Source organism: Chiloscyllium plagiosum, unplaced genomic scaffold (genome assembly GCF_037043375.1).
Source record: "Chiloscyllium plagiosum isolate Xiang-an unplaced genomic scaffold, Cpla_swu_hap1 HiC_scaffold_3, whole genome shotgun sequence".
In the NCBI taxonomy this organism is placed as follows: domain Eukaryota; kingdom Metazoa; phylum Chordata; class Chondrichthyes; order Orectolobiformes; family Hemiscylliidae; genus Chiloscyllium; species Chiloscyllium plagiosum.
Window position 1 is genome coordinate 106,832,591 of NW_028270141.1, and position 17,269 is coordinate 106,849,859.

General features: G+C 38.8%; 1 protein-coding gene across 3 annotated transcripts in view; it reads right to left on the minus strand.

Annotated features, from left to right (window-relative positions):
• The window catches only part of tpbg (trophoblast glycoprotein), a 222,121-nt gene that overhangs the window by 195,954 nt on the left and 8,898 nt on the right, over positions 1–17,269 (minus strand). For 2 of the 3 annotated variants that reach the window (XR_006311220.2, XM_087982344.1), the window contains exon 2: positions 3,609–3,740. The gene's annotated coding sequence lies outside the window, so the exon portion shown is untranslated. The remainder of the gene's footprint in view (positions 1–3,608; positions 3,741–17,269) is intronic. The other variant, XM_087982347.1, reaches the window with a different exon arrangement.

Sequence of the window (17,269 nt, forward strand, 5' to 3'; positions counted from 1 at the left end):
ACATATGATCTTTTCCACTTTAGATACTGCGAATGAGTAATACATGCTGAGACAAATCAAAGGACAGTGAAGATAAAATTGTACCATTTCAATGAACACCCACTGATCATCATAATGATGCAGCTGTTCAGAGACAACTATTCTTTCAAAACCATAAGGTCTGGGATAATACTATTATGCCTATTCTCTTCACTTCAGCTGGTACAAGCAGAGTTCAAGGACAGGGAAAATGATAAGGTGGCCATTGGGCTTGAGATTGTGAGCATTGGAGGATTTTGGTGGGATTGGAAATACTTTCAGTTGAACGGAAATACTTTTAATTGTGTTCTCAGTCGATGTTAAGAAAATATTTTCCATTAATAATGTTGAAAAATAAAAATGTAGCTGTGGATAGCTATACAGATTAATTTTGTGATTATGCAGATAGAACATTTGACTTCAGTAGTCATGTGAGAGAGAGACTTCTATAAGGTTAAGATTAGAGCAGTTTAGGACAGAATGGCCAGTTGTACAATCTTCATGCATAAATTGTTTATAAATAATACCTGAAGATACATCTTGTGGTCTGGTCTGAGCTTTTCGGAAGAATTGATGAACAGTTATCAACAGTACTTACTCCATTTGCACAAGTCAATATTCAATGAGAACAAATGCACATTCACAACTTTGACATTTTAAGTTATGATGTGACAACATCAAAGATATTCATGTGCTTCTGACCCCATATAATATAAACATGTTGGCATAATTCCTCGGTATTACCAGAGATGATCACAATTTGTTCCTAGATTTGTAGAGATCGCAAAGCTTCTTCCTGTACAAAGGCATACAATGAGAATGGATAATAACATAGCAAACTGCATTTGAAACATGAAAGGCAAAAGCAAAAACGTGTGTCACAACAAATGCTTCAGGACATGTAGTCATACTCTCCGGGCACATTACAGGAAGCAAATGATCAATAGTGTACATATCATGCCCAGTGTTGCAAACTGAACAAATATTTTTCAGGCGAGCAGGAAACACGAACATTCATCTATACTTGTGAACATTTGCACAAGTATCTGTGCAGTAGAAGGTTCATTCTCCCCACTAAACATCAACGAAAGACTACATTGTTAGCCATGTCAGGATCTAGGAACTCACAATAATGTGAGTGACAATCCTGGGTGACTTGTACCAAACTTGACACACAGATTTGTCATCCAGATCACATGCCTAAACAGCCCTATAAGCAGTTGCCAAAGTGAGCACAGCTTTTTGATATTTATGTTACTGGCTTATTTCAGATTGCACTGGGTATTTTTGTAACATAATCTAGGGGACAATTCAGTCTTGAATTCACTAGACCACCGATGCCATCTTTAGGAGAGCTGGAGTACTCATTATTTTAACATGAATCCACATTTGCCAAAAATTTGTTATTTTAAGCTGTGAGTCAGATTTGCAATCCACACATTAATGTTTTGGCATCTCACAGACAAAATTAACTTTTCCACTGGAATTGAACACTCTCAGGATGAATAAACAACATCAGTTGAAGCAACAATTGGTGGTCATCAACATGAACCAGTCAAACCAGTTGTAGGACAGAAATGAAGGGTATTAGAATCTTTTTTGATTGCACTATTGTATTTTCTCAAAGCTGGTCCAGAAACCTGTAAGCTTGAATTAATGGCTTTTCAGTGTTACACTTCCAGATCCTTTTATTCATTGACTTCAACAGCGTCTCTCCTAAATGTTAACGTTAAAACATTTAATTTCCCAAATCTGACTTAATCCAACCTGAAGGTTTGTTTCCTTGAAGGTGAATGGCAGTTGCCTTCATTTTAGGAGGAGGATGTACCCTGGTATATAATATTGACTGGTTCTAGTTGTCTATAATTATTTGAAAATATTTGAAATAACTTTTAAGCATCTGTGTCACTAGTAAAGGGTTCAATTGTAATTTTCTTGCATAATAAGCACTACTAGTCCATGTGACCTAGCAACAGTTGACCTGGAATCAGTACTAATAGAGGGAAGTTAACACACAGAAGCCTTGGGACTAGATATAAAGCAAAGTTGTAAAACAAGAAAGCTGGAGTCAAAAGTGTAATCAACAGATTAGGTGCAAACACAAAGAAGCAGGTAACAGAGGCAGGAAAGCAGAAGAACTCAAGATATAGGAGCAGGAGTAGATCCAAGTTTGTCAAGAATACTCCATCAGTCAAAACGAAAGTTGTAGAAATTGGACTTCAATTCCATTTCTTAGCCGTTGCCCAGATCGCTCAATTCCCACAGAGACATAAAAATCTATCTATTTCAGCCCCAAGGATGTTCATAGAATCATGTAGCACAGGAGAGGCCTTTCAGTCCATCGAATCTATGTTGACCTATTGAAATTTATCCCACTTTCCAGCACTTGGCTCATAGCCCTGAATATTATGACATTTCGAATGTTCATCAATGTACCTTTTAAAGGCTGTGAGATTATCCACCTCATCTACCTTCCCTGGCTGTACATTCAAGATTTACAGAACTGTTGGGGGAAAAGATCTTTCTAGAATCCCCTCACAACTGCCTACCCTTCATCTTAAAATTAAGCTCCCTCATTATTGACTTTTCAATTAAAGAGAGCAGCTGCTTCCTATCTACCCTGCCCATGCCCCTCATAATTGTATACTATACCCTTTGCTTTCTCTGCTCTAAAGAAAACAACCTAAGCTTATCCAGACTCTCCTCGTAGCTAAAATGCTCTAACCCGCACATCATTCTGGTGAATCTCCTCTGCACCAATATTATATTAATAATATCAGATAGGGAGGTCTTAGGCATTGGACTTTCTCCATTGACCATTTACAGCAGCTGCCCCAAGCTTTAGTGAATTCCACAGAATGTAGCCCAGAACCTTGAAATTTGTCAGAATGTGACACTTAGTTATTGACAGCTATTTTCACTGAAAGACCAATAGGTTTTGGACAAACCAAAGAAAGACCACTTTTCATCAAGTTCATGATCCTCAGCTGCAGCGATGTCCATTCCTGGGAACACGAAGTACCCTTTACACTATCATCCAACTTACACCTTGGTGCTTGGTTGCAAATTATAATTGTAGGGCATTCAACCAAATGACTTTAAGAGCTTGCTTAGGAAATCATCCAATAGAATCCCTCATTTCCTTTTCCCACTGGATCTCAAGGACATGCAGATCACTGCCTAATGGAACTGATCTCTAAGGTGAGCATCTGCAGAAACACTTTCAGAAGAGACAGGTGGTAGGACGATATTAAACTGACAGGACAGTTCATGACAACATGGCCAGATTTATCCTTTGTGAAGCAAAGACTGATTGGACCTCAACTTGTTGTGACACTTGGTATTTGAATGTCAAGGATCTATTTAGAGTTTAACACCTACAACTGTGGTCTTTGAAGATGACTTTGGGCACATTTTCTCCCCTTTTGGCTAGACCTGATCACCAATTTTGATCAACAAAGTGGAAAATGGAACTGAAATGAATGGATGAAAATGGAAGTGATCACCACAGTATTGGAGTAGGCTATGAGCCATCACTGCTCCATGTATAGCCAAATCAAGAGAGTCTAATCAGATAACCAGGGTCTTACCTACAGTGTAGGGTCAGTGTTGCTTTGAAGTGCTCGGTTTCTGTCTCACTTTGGCTATAGGCTTGTTCCAACTTGTTCACACAATTCCAAACTCTCCTAACCATATTCTCAGCCCCTTCAGATATTCTGACCCTATGGAGAAGGAGAGATAAGATTATGAACCCAGTTTCCTAAGAACATGACCTGGCTGTTGTCTCAATTTACTTTGGTTCATTAAATGAGTTACAATCCAATTGCTGATGGTTGTCAGGGTGCACACTTTATTTCCCAAAAACATGTTTTACTCATATAGTTTTTCAGAGTACATTATGAAATATTTCTATGTAAAAACCAGGAAGTTCAGTAAAATTGACCCTGTCTCCATACATTGCCTTCCCTTCAATGTAATTGAAACAGCTGCAATGTTTACAATGTACATTCTACACTATGCGTACAGCGCAAGGCTGTATGAATGTGCAGTAGAAGTAGAACACAACATGTTTGTCTTTTTGGTCCCTCAATAGAGTTTCAATGCCCTTGATATTCACAATGTACATTCAATGTCAGACATACAGCCAAAGGGATTCTCCTCAGTTTCCAGCCCCTTGGTGTAGAATGGCTGAAAGGCCTTTAACATCAACCATTTCCCATTCTGCCTTTGCAGTGGCTGTGTCAAACTTTAGTGTATCCCTCAGTATGTAGTCCAAGTGCTTAGAATTTGCCAGTCTGCATCACTTTGCTGAGGACAACTGTTTGTAATGGAAAATCAGCAAGTTTTGGGCAGATTGAAAATCATCATTCATTGAATTGATGGTCCTGTAACTGCAGTTGATCTTTATCTTGGTGTCAGTTTCTGGGACCAGCCTGTGGAACCCAATCCTGTGTCACAGAACTGCTCTGGATGAACCTCGACATGAAATGCTACATCTCCCTCATGATCTTCTTGGCAAAGGCAAACTCCAACAGAAGATCGACAGTGCCTCAGAGACTGAGAGGATGAACCTCTGAAAGTGTAATAAGGATCTGATGAGAAGGGCTTTTTGTCCATCAGCCAAATTTTGCCTTGCCATTTGTTTGTAAGCTCTGATGATGAGGTATTCTACCAAATGACTTTGATAGTCTGCTCAAGGAATCACTGAACAAGATCTATACCATTTCTCTCAGGGCCACTTAACATTACATGCAGACGACTGCCTGGTGGATGTACACATAATGTAAGCATAAAAATGAATGGTAGACAATCAAATCAACCAAGGGTAAACATATCAGCTGTCCTTGCCTGTTCTCACAGATCACATTTTTGTTTACTTTACTTACAGTGTGTAATTTTTATTTTCATTAGAAGAAAATAAACCCTTTTATACAAGTCACAAGAACAATATAAATAGAAATTATGAGTGACCAAATACTTTAATATCCATTAATGTTCTTCAATTTATTCAATTATATTCAGACATTCTGTAACCAGCCTGCAATTTCTTTTGGGAGCTGTTTTTCCACTGGTTGTTCTTTTAGTCAGCAGAGCCTGGAGCTTTTGCAAAGTGCAGTGGTGACTGTCAGAGCATAAGAAGTCACCATTGCACGTGTAGAGTTTTGGTAACCTTGAAGTTTTGCAGCAGCCTCATATTCCTTGATTTTCATCACTGAAGGCAGGGAATCTTTTCTTCATTCTGAGTAGCAAATCTAGGAAAAGTGTGGAAGAGAGCACAAAAGCTTATGAGGTTTCTTTTGACCTGACAAAGGCACTTGTTGCTGTGAATTATGATGTGCTGTGGGAGACCTTGCGTGTAGATCTGTGGAGATTGCCTTTCAATTCCATAATGATAGGTTGACGTGAGTAATAGATCAAGATCATCTGTCACTGCTATTTGTAGTCACTAACAGTTAGCGCATTATTGCTGTAATGCTATTCATGCTTTTTATGGTGAGGCTGTTCAAGAAACGAAAGCACTGTTACAGAGGAAGATTGATTCACTATAGCAATTGTAACATTGCTGCTCACAAATACAAGTAATGCAAATAATTGTGACTTGCTTCTTGCTAATCGTTGTGGGCTACTGACCATAGCATATTAATTTCCTTTCTGAATGATTTGTTCAGTCAGCATTTCATTTTGGTCTTACCGTCAACTTAAAGATGGCTGACGTCCTGAGTTGCCCCTGAACAAAGGTGCAAACAACACCGTTTTGAATGAATTTTAACAAGCTTTATTAATGTAACAATTTAAAAGACACAGTAAAGATACACATGCTGCTGCTGGAATTGTTACATTTATAGACATCTGCTCCAGTTTTACATGATCTTATGTTACTATAGCATATCTCCTTCCACACACATTCTCTACCTGTTCTTGGAATAAAGGTACAAATAACCCTTTACACTACAGACTTAATCTTGTCATGCAGCTTATGAATCTTACTCCTAGATCTTATTACAAAATTAATATGACCCCTCATTACACTCGACACCCTCAATACTGCTGGAAACCGTGCTTTTATGCATCTGATGATTGTTAACCTATGGTCTAAATACTGACATATTGGGTATACATGTAGCTTCAGTTAACACTTGCTCAGATGACATGGCAACCACCTGTCTTCACATCTCACAAGACTGTTCCTGAGCTGTCAGTTTTTTCCAAGATTGTCAGCTTTAAACAAAAAGTGGCAGTTGAATTTTGGCAGCTTTCGATCTTTAAAGCAGCAGTACAAAGGGATTTTGCACTCCATGAAGTTTGAAGACCATTGGTCAGATTGCAGTGTTCTGTTTGAAACACCTTGATGTCAATGGTAGAATTCTCATCTGAAACGGAACATTCTGACTTCAAGCCCAAGTACAAGCCTCAACACAGAATTTAAACTGCCACTTAGTTTGGTGAAATGTCAAGCAAAGACCCAATCTGTCCTTTCAAGCAAATATTGAAGTTCCCATGACACCACTTAAGGAACAGCAGCAGAGTTCTCTAGGTGTCCTGGCTGGCTTAATTATTCATCCAGTATCAGTAAACTAACTTATCAGGCATAATATCATATTTCTGCTTGTGTGACCTTCCTCTATGCTGCCATATTTCCCTACATCACAGCTTTACTTCAAAATGGATCTGATTGGTTGTGATGTTCTTTGGGGAATCCTGAGGCCATGAAAAGATGTTGTATAACATTTGAAAAACATATTAAGCATAAGTGGTTTGTTAGAGAAAAAGGTTGACCCTATTATGGATCTGAAGAGAAGTATTCATGTTAAGATTGGAAGACATCAATGAATAATTGAATAAGTATTTTGTATCTATTTTCAAAAGGAAAATGATCTAAAGGTTGCACCAAAAGAGGAGGAAGGAAATTATGGATAGGATAATAGCAGATAGAGAAGACCAGCTGATTTTGGTTCTGTTACTATTTACAATTTTTATAAAGTATTTAAACTCAGATGTTGGGAGTGGCATCCCAAGAGTTACAGATGATTGAATCTTTGCAAAATAATAAGTCATGCTTAAGGTTTCTAATGGATTTCAAGGTGTGATGGATAGGGAAATGGAAAGAAGCATGGTATATGGGATTTAGCTGTAAAACAATGTACTTAGGGAATAATAAAATGGAAAGACAGTGTTCAATAAATGGCATCATTTAGAAAAATGTAGTTTAGCAGTGCAACTTTTGTATCCATGGACAAAAATCAAAGGTAGCAGAGTAAATTGTTAAGGTGATTAAAAATGCATGTGGGTTACTTTTGATTATGGGTAGAGGAACAGTCACAGTGTGACTTTATAAATCACTGGTTAGACTTAATGTTGACAGTTATTAGGCAATACACTTCAGAAATGATGTAAAGGTATTAGCCAGGGTCCAGAGGAATGTTATTAGTCATGAAGAACTGCCGTTATGAATCAAAATTGGAACAAAAAGGAACTGTTCTTCTTGAAGTCAAGAGGTGAACCAATAAAGGTTTTTTTAAGATGATGAGGTGATTTGATAAGCTAATTATGAGGAAACAAATGTGGGTCAATAACTCGAGATCATGTGCAAAATCATGGAATAAAGATCTAGAAGGGATCTTTATTCCCTTTTAGAAGGAGTATTTCTTTCAGTCAAAATTCTCAGGATCAGGATCACTGTACCTGAAAAAGCATTTGAGCTAATACTATAAATAATGTTTAAAAAATACGCTGCACAAGTACATGAGGAAGAAGAATATACAGCACTACAGACAGTATGTTGGGGTGAGGAAATACTGGAATTGCTCTTTCAAACAGCCAGCACAAATAGGACAGGCAAATACCTTCCACTGTGTTATAATTCCCATTATTCTTTGAAAGGCATTATACGAAGACAAGTTGATTGTTTTATTTCTTTATATTGAATTTTGAATGGAAAGGGTATCCACTCCCTGAATGATAAAGGTGTTCTTCATTCCAGTGTCAGGTTGGAAGTGTGTTGTCATTACATGTAAGTCAAGAGGTAATCTGGCTTTCAACTGTTGTTTATGGAAGACAGTCAAATGTTAGAATGGATTACGGGCAACACAACAAATTTGATGGCTTAAGAAGGTCTTTCAGAGTCATCCTCACCAAGAATTACATTGAGTCCAGTTTCAATTAACTGGGGTGGTCATCAAATAAAACTGTCATGGCCCTGTGAGGAAGGATGGAGGTGCTGGATAACTCAGGAGGCTTGCTGTGTTTTCTCGAAAGTGGACTGCTTGCTTTACTGTCACTTGTTGTGCCCCCAAGGAATGGAAATTTAATCTATTTCAGAGGACTCCCTATGAAAGGGTTATGAGGTGACGTAATCCATCTTCATCCAAACAACATATTCAACAAAACAATTTAAAGATTACTTTGGATCAAAGGAAGTGACTTATAAGAATGCCAGAAATAATGGTGAGTCTGAGGATTGGGAGCAATTTATGGCTCAGCAAACTCCAGGGACAAAGAAAATAATAACCAAGGGGAGAAGAAAATATGAATATAAGTTAGATTAGATTCCCAATAGTGTGGAAACAGGCCCTTCAGCCCACACTGACCCTCCGAAGAGTAACCCACCCAGACCCATTTCCCTCTGACTAATGCACCTAATACTATGGGCAATTTAGCATGGCCAATTCACCTAACCTGCACATCTTTGGACTGTGGGAGGAAACCAGAGCACACCCATGCAGATACAGGGAGAATGCGCAAACTCCACACAGACAGTTGCCCGAGGCTGGAATTGAACCTAGGATCCTGGTGCTGTGAGGCAACAGTGCTAACCACTGAGCCACCGTGCAGAAGAGAAAGGAAAAGCTTCCCTACTGAAATGTGAAAGAAAAAAAAAATTAGCAAGGGTAAACGTAAGCCTATTACAGGGGGTGATAGAAGAATTTATAGTGGAGGACAGGGCAGTGAAACTGAAGTGTCTTTGCAGCTGCCTTCATGGGAGAAAACACATAAAATTTCCCAGACAAGCTAGGCTACTAAGGAACTTATGTCACTGAATAGGTAAAAATAATTGGTATTTGTAAAAAAAGGTAATACTTGAAAAATTAGCTAGATTGAATGTTAATAAATCTCCTAGATCAAATGAAATTCAACCCAATGTGGAATGAAGTTGGAATAGAGATAATGGATGCATTGGTGAATATCTTTCACAATTCTATAGATTATGGAAAATGTTCAGTCGACTGGAATGTAGCAAATGTAACTCCAAGAATAAAGAAGACTGGAAAAGGGAAAATGGAAAATTATAAACTTGCAGTTCATGACTATAGTGGAGAAAATGTTAGAATCTATTATAAAGGATGTGATAACGGACCATTTTAAAAAAGGAAAACGTTAGGCAGAGTCAATATGGATCTTTGGAAGGGAAATCATGTTTGACAAGTTGTTGGAGCTTCTGAGGATACAATTTGTATCAAGGACAAAGGAGAGCCAGTGGATTTGACATGTTTGGATTTTCAGAAGGTTTCTTGAAAAGATCCCACTTCTGAGATGAGTAAGTAAAATTAATGCAAGTGAGGAATATACTAAAATTGATTGAGAATTGGTTAGTGGACAGGAAGCAGAGAGTCAGAATAAACAGATCATCCTCAGACTGGCAGGCTGTTACTAATGGAGGTACTACAAGGGTCAGTGCTAGGTCTGCAACTGTTCATAATCTATATAAATGGTTTGGATGTGGGAGCCAATTGTAATATTTCCAGACTTGATGAATGTACCAAACCATGTGGGAACGTAAGTTGTAAGGAAGATGCAAAGAAGGTTGGGCAGGCTAAATGAATTGACTACAACATGGCAGATGGAATAAAAATTTAACAACTGTTAACTTATCCATTTTGGTAGAAAAAAATGAAAAGACTGAATATTTTTTAAATGGCGAGAGGTTGAGGAGTAGTAGTGTCCAAAGGGACTTTGCCTTTCTTGTTCTTGAGCTACTAACAGCTAACATGGAGCTGCAGCAAGCAATTAGGAAGGAAAATAGCACATTGGCATCTATTTCAAGTAAATATGAGTGCAGAAGTAAAGAATGTCTTGCTGCAGTTGTATGGAGACTTGGTGAAACCTCAGCTGGGGTATTGTGCACAGTTTTAGTCTCCTTGTCTACTTGGAATAGACAAAGTTCAATTGAGGTTTACCGGATTAATCCTTGGGATGGATGGACTACCTTTCAAGGAGAGACTGAAGAAACTATGTCTGTGTTCTTTATTGTTTTGAAGAGTGAGAGGTGATCTCTGTGAAATTTCTAAAAATTCACTGTTTCAGGTTGGATACTGATAAGATATATTCCCTGGCTGGTGACTCTGTAAACAGGGGTCATAATCTCAGGACAAGGAGCAGGTCACTTAAGACTGAGGTAGGATACTTTCATTCAGAGGGTGGTGAGTCTTTGGAATTTTGTATCTAAAAGGGCTGTGGAATGGCCTACTCATGTTTCTATGTTGACTGTTTGACCTATGTTCCTTAAGGGTGTCTTTTGCCCTTAATTTCTATTACAACATTTGGAAGACTAAGTCTGGGATATTCCGTTGAATAATTTGTATGGGACTATATAGGGACAGCAGAGAAATTATTATATTGGACATCATAAGATGTTTTGGTTATTTTAAAGCCCAATCCTCATGCCCTGCTTATGTGTTCGTCAGTGTCACTGACCCAATCTTCTTGTTGCCAGCAATCACCCCAGGTCCCCATTCACCACCCCTTCCCAATCTCACAGCTGAAGTGTCCATTATTGCAGTTCATAAGAATTGCTTGCCCTGACAGGTTACAATTAATAATGTTACTATTTCCCTGATGACTCACTTAGTAAATGTAATGCCCAACATAGTGCAATAGATTCACACTGACCACATGGATGAGATGCCAGCAGGCCCATAGGAAAGAAAGGCGAAAATAAGAGGAAAATATAAGGACATGATATTACAGCTTTCCTTCTCTGAAACACTGTGGAGATCTTACCCAACAAGTTATGCATGAAGAATACCTTGTGGCAATTTGATGCAACAAATTTGAGGGCCCTGGGATGTTACAATGCTGGGTCAGAATCCTGAAATACTGCAAGGCATTTTTTTGGCCTTAATTTCAAATGTGTTTTTTAACGGAGGATTGTGGCAAAGACAAAATAACTGCTGGTGTGTTCTTCCATGGCAAGCTAGTGGGACTGAGCGTGCTCACGTATACAAGCCTGGGTTCAAATATTAGCGTACTGTGAAGGTCACAGTCAAAGAACTATCCCGTAGATACCGTAGATAAAGAACTTCTCCCCATTCTGAGGGCTGGAGGTCAGCTACGTAGCAGCAAAACAAAGGAAAATAGGACAACAAAAAAACTCTCACTCTGAATGCAAGAATTCAATCAGTATCAAAAAGAATATGAATCATGGAATTTTAATCAATCTACAAAATTAAGTATGTATCATGAAACTGAATATTAAACTATCAATATTAACGCTACTGGTGTCCTCTATTGCAATGTTCAATTACCCACTCTAACAAAGAGGTCAGGGAAGGGTATAACCTTTTTGAACCATTATATTTTTAGACATGCTTCTTATGTTTAATTTGTATATATGTATGACTGCTGGACATGTACATGGATAGCAGTGAATTGTGGGGTGCATAGGTTAAGTTATTTTATTTTACATTAGGAATAATCCTCAGCACAACATCGTGGGCCAGAGGGCCTGTTCTGTGCTGTACTTTTCTATGTTCTATGTGTCTTAATAGTTCTTCTCATGTAAAGTAGTTTAAAAAGCCACTCTTGTTAATTCAAAAGAGCCTTGCTCAATTGGATCCTTGTTAAAGCATAAGTTCATTTGCTCTGGGAGAAAGATAATCACTAGGAAAGGCAAGTTACAAACAACTGAGGGGTGGGTGAATAAAGAAGGATATCCAGACAATTCATCGCTCTTCACCAAGGTTTCAGGTATCCTATTGAGAACAACAATGAATCAGGGCACTTGGTTTCAGTAGAGACCATGATAAATAAATTTTCAGCTCTTTGATTATTGAATCGGTGACCTCAGTTTTACCAGCAAACCACAGTTAAAACTGCATGGACCATATGGATCATGAAACTAAGTGGATGAATGGTAGGGCTGCTGACAGCCCCATGCTGACACAGACAAAGTGGTGACATAAAATGGCTTTCAAATCTAATTGGTTGCCCAATTTACCAGTGGTGGCTGTATCTCTGCATTCCTACCTTTTGCAAAATGTCTGAGAGAAATTCTATCTCCATCTTTACCGAGCATTCCTCCACCATTTTACCACTCCTCCTGCCTCCCAGCCTGTTTCCAGAGGGCTAGTAAATTTCCAGCTCATACCTAAAGTAATGTTTGCAATAGTTCACAATGTGGACTTAAGGGACTTAAGGGAAGAAAACAGGTAGTCCTTATGCCAGTCCAGTTCAGATGTGATTCTAAACCCAAACCAATGCGGATGACTCTAAACTGCTTACTGCTATGTCCTAGCAAGCCATTCTGTTCAGGGCTACTGGTGTTGGACAATAAATTCCAACCTTCCCAGTAAGATCCACACTTTGAGACTAAAGTAAACCAAACCACAGTTTTGGTTACAGTTTTGCATGGTATGAGCCACAGTTTACAGGAAATTACGTCACTGCAACAACTCGAACAAGATGAATAAGTACGAAAGAGTTAAGTCTGAAATTTCTTTCCGTTTCATTCTCTGATAATAACTAGGCTTTTGGAGGCTAGGTTATTAGTAAGGCTTGGGGAAGTGGGGAATTGAGAGAAAGTAGGGGCATTTACCACAAGGAGAAGGGGTACATTTTCTAGTAAATGCACATTTGAGAGCTGTTTATAAAACAAAGTTGCCAGAGGCCTGGGAACATATTTTAGAAATGATATCTCCTCTAGGAAGTTTAAAAAGGAGGGGAGATAGAGGAGAAAATTCTTACACAGAGCTCAGCAAACAAATAAAGGAACATTCATTTTAAAGTTGTTAGCTTTCTGTAAGTCAACAGAGAAAAAAAAAATCAATAGTCTGACTTTAAATGATTAATTTTTCCACTTCTGTTTCTTGCCAATTGGAGGGATCAATTATTGATGTTAGTATTGAGAATGTCTTTTTTACCTCCAGCAACACAAAATCAGCAGTCTAAGGCTTTAACTTCTTCCATGCTAAATGTATCCCTCATACCTCCCCTGCCCTGCTCATTTCATTCTTAACTTGTCTATATCAAGGTAATTCAAACAAGTAAATTTGCTTGACAGCATGCTGCATTTCATTTATTATAGTACATGGTTTCACTGTTGTATGATTGAGTGTGTTGCAGCTGGAGAAAACTGTTACAATGTTACAACTGTTACAAGCATTCTAGGATCTTTACACAGCTCTATATTAGAAAGAAAGAAATTACAGTAGAGAGAATTGCACCTCACCGCAGGCATGGCAAAATAATGAGTGCATGCTGATTGAAGGTAGAGATTCACATCTAATTACACTAATGGTTTCATAAATAATTAGTCTGACTACTTATCCCTAGGAAATTGTACACCTGTTTTACTTGATAAAAGTGTTGATTGTTTATTTCACGCAAAAAACAGATAACAGCAAATAACCCTGGCAAGTAATTGGAAGGATGTAGAGTTGAAGGAAAACTTATATAGCAGCAGCGATTTGCACTTCACTGTAGGCACAGTATAGCACAGAATTGCGTCAACATCCTGGAATTGATAGTGGTTGTTGCTACCATACCAGTTTAATTCATTTGTATCATATTCCCCTTTCTGTGTTTTAATGGAGCCATTATCCAATTTGTTTTATTTGGGTTGCATTCTACATTAAAATAATGAACAGGGGAATTTTCTAGAAACATTAGGGCTAATTTTGATTTTGGTGATATTTTAAGGCCGTCAATATTAGTAAGATGGCCTAAGATCTTTCTCTCAGTTTTTGTATTTTCTGTCAGATAACACAATAAGATTTTATGTAGATTTGAATGCAATAGCCAGCTGACGATAACAACCTCAAGCAAATCACGTTACAGTGGCAGATAAATGTTTAAAGAGTTCCTTAAACCCAATACAATGGTCAGTTAGTAATGGAAAGATAATTTAATTCTCAATATTTTCTGACTTGTTTTGATTGTAATAGAGTTAAGTACAATCTCACAAGGATGTTATGAGTACACACGGCAGCTTGCAGAGCAATTCAATTCCTTCTGTCCCCTGTCTCCAATTGATGACAATGGTTATTTTGGGAGAAAATGTGTAAGGTGCCATAAACCTTTCACAATGGAAAAGATTAATGTGCATGCTTACAACTGTGGTGCTCAAAGCCATCAGAGACATTCAAGCACCTGTCAAAAAAAAACTAAATTTAATGCAAATCTCCATTCATTAAAGAACAATTCCTGATAGTTTCCAACTTGAGGCTATGGAAAGTAAATAAAAATTGCAAACAAATGGAAGTTGTAAAGCTATATCTATCTGGTTTAGTTTCTGCAGGAATTAAGACAGAAATTGCAAGCAGGCCACCTGGCATCTGGAAGAGAAACCAATCAGGTCTGACTCTTTTATCAACTGTTTTTATGTCAAATTTCCAACATTTGGTTTCTACTTTCTGTTGATGATCTTGCTTCATACCATGTTTAGACTTGTGCTGCCATCCTCAGCTTTAAATTAGGTGCAGTTTGATGGCTGCATCATTTATTTTTAATAACAAAATCCCTTTAAATACAGAAATGTGGACTTCTTGTTTTGCAACTAACAATGCAAATAGAAAAGTGTAATGAAAGAGGGGTGAGGAATTAGTGATCTGTAAAAACAATTATCAATACAAAAACAAGAAGCAACAGCTTGGTGATAGTTTGGGATTGGGCAGGTGCAAGAGACCTGGGTGTCCTTGTACACCAATCGATGAAAGTAAGCATGCAGGTACAGTATCCGGTAAGAAAGGCATAGGGAATTTTGGGAGAAAGTGAGGACTGCAGATGCTGGAGCTCAGTCGAGAGTGTTTTAGTGCTGGAAAAGCACAGCAGGTCAGGCAGCAGCCGAGGAGCAGGAGAATCAACATTTCGGGCAAAAATATCCAAAATGGAATGTTGGCCTTCGTAGAAAGAGGATTTGAGTACAGGAATGGTGATGCCTTGCTGCAATATACAGGGCCTTGGTTAGACCACACCTGGAGTATTGTAGGCAGTTTTGATCTCCTTATCTGAGGAAGGATGTCTTGACTATGGAGAGAGTGCAAGGAATGGTTACCAGACTGATTCTTGGAATGATGAATGAAGAGAGACTAGATTGGTTAGGAACCAATTAAAAGCACCGTTGTGCTACTGAGACTTTATAAAGCTCTGGTTAGGCCCCATTTGGAGTACTGTGTCCAGTTTTGATCCCCACATCTCAGGAAGGACATACTGGCACTGGCGCATGTCCAGCGGAGATTCACATGGATGATCCCTGGAATGGTAGGTCTAACATATGAGGAACGGCTGAGGATCCTGGGATTGTATTCACTGGAGTTTAGATGATTAAGGGAAGATCTAATAGAAACTTACAAGATAATACATGGCTTGGAGAGGGTGGACGCTAGTAAATTGTTTCCGTTAGGCGAGGAGACTAGGACCCGTGGACACAGCCTTAGAATTAGAGGGGGTAAATTCAGAACAGAAATGCGGAAACATTTCTTTCGCCAGAGAGTGGTGGGCCTGTGGAATTCATTGCCGCAGAGTGCACTGGAGGTCGGGACACTAAATGTCTCCAAGGCAGAGATTGATAAATTCTTGATGTCACAAGGAATTAAGGGCTATGGGGAGAATGCAGATAAGTGGAGTTGAAATACCCATCAGCCATGATTGAATGGCGGAGTGGACTCAATGGGCCGAATAGCCTTACTTCAACTTCTATGTCTTATGGTCTTATGGAACTCACTGATGTTTACCAGAATAAGGAGGTCATTGGTAGAAACCTATAAAATTCTAACAGGATTAGATAGCGTAAATACAGGAAGGATGTTCCTAATGGCCAGAAATTCCAGAACTAGGGCTCACAGTGTGGGATAGGCCATTTAGGAATCAAATGAGGAGAAATTTCTTCACTCAGAGAGTGGTGAACCCTGTGAAATTATCTGTTGCACAAAGTGGTTGAGGCTAAAACATTGAATATTTTCTAGGAGGAGATGTAATTCTTAGCGGTAAAGAGATCAAAGGTTATGGTGAGAAAGCAGGAAGAGAGTACAAGAGTGGAATGATTAGTCATGATCATATTGAATGGCGCAGCAGTTGGGAGGGCCTGATGGCCTACTCCTGTTCCTAGTGTCTGTGTTTCTAGGTAAAGGAGGATCTGATTTATTTCCTGTGTAATATACCAGCATTAGAATTGGTTCAGAATTCTTGGTGTAAGATTACTCCTCAGCCCGGTCCCATGTGAAAATAGCTCAGGGGCCATTGTTGCCTTTGGTAAATTACTGAGTTAGAGTTGGCGCAAATCCCATTCCGAATGGTCGCGTTTAAAAGCACTCAATACGAATGTACAAACTCCTTTATATAATTACAGATATCAATCGGCGCAATCTTAGGTCGGTTAAAAGAACACCGCGTAGTGGGGTGGAAGAATTGGATAAATCAAATTTAAAGATAATGCAGCAAATAAAGACTAACAAAATCAGAAAGTTTTTGGAAAGCCTCAACAATTAGCCGCTTTTTGTTCTCAGCTTGGTGTGCCCCGTCTGATGATGGCTGAAGCTAAGGAGCATTAAATGGGACTGTCGAACTTTTGTAAACCCTGAAATCAGTCCTTTCATTCGCATGTCTGTATTTAATCAAAGAAAATGAACAAGTGGAAATAATTTCTGTTAAATTACACATATTCTGAATGTAATGGACCAAAGGAAGTGTGCAGTGTTCATATCGGGGTTAAGCTTTCCTCTTTGGCTTCACAATGGTCCCTGAAAAAAACTACAGCTCCTTTTAAACAGCTGGGGTCGGGTTCCCCCTTTCGCGTTTGTTTGATATATCAGCAAAACTCCGGCGGAATCGGCCACCAGCACAAACTGATCGGGGAGTTTAAACTTGGATCAGTCAGGTACAAGATCACGTAAGCTTCATGTCATATGAGTTTGGATTTGATTCAACAACATACCCCAGCCACAAGCTGGTGAAGCGCCCCAGTTGATAGTGTGCATTTTCACCGAGCTCATTCCAAAAGCCTTTCTTTCTCTAAGGTGTGCAAACACTGACCGGCACA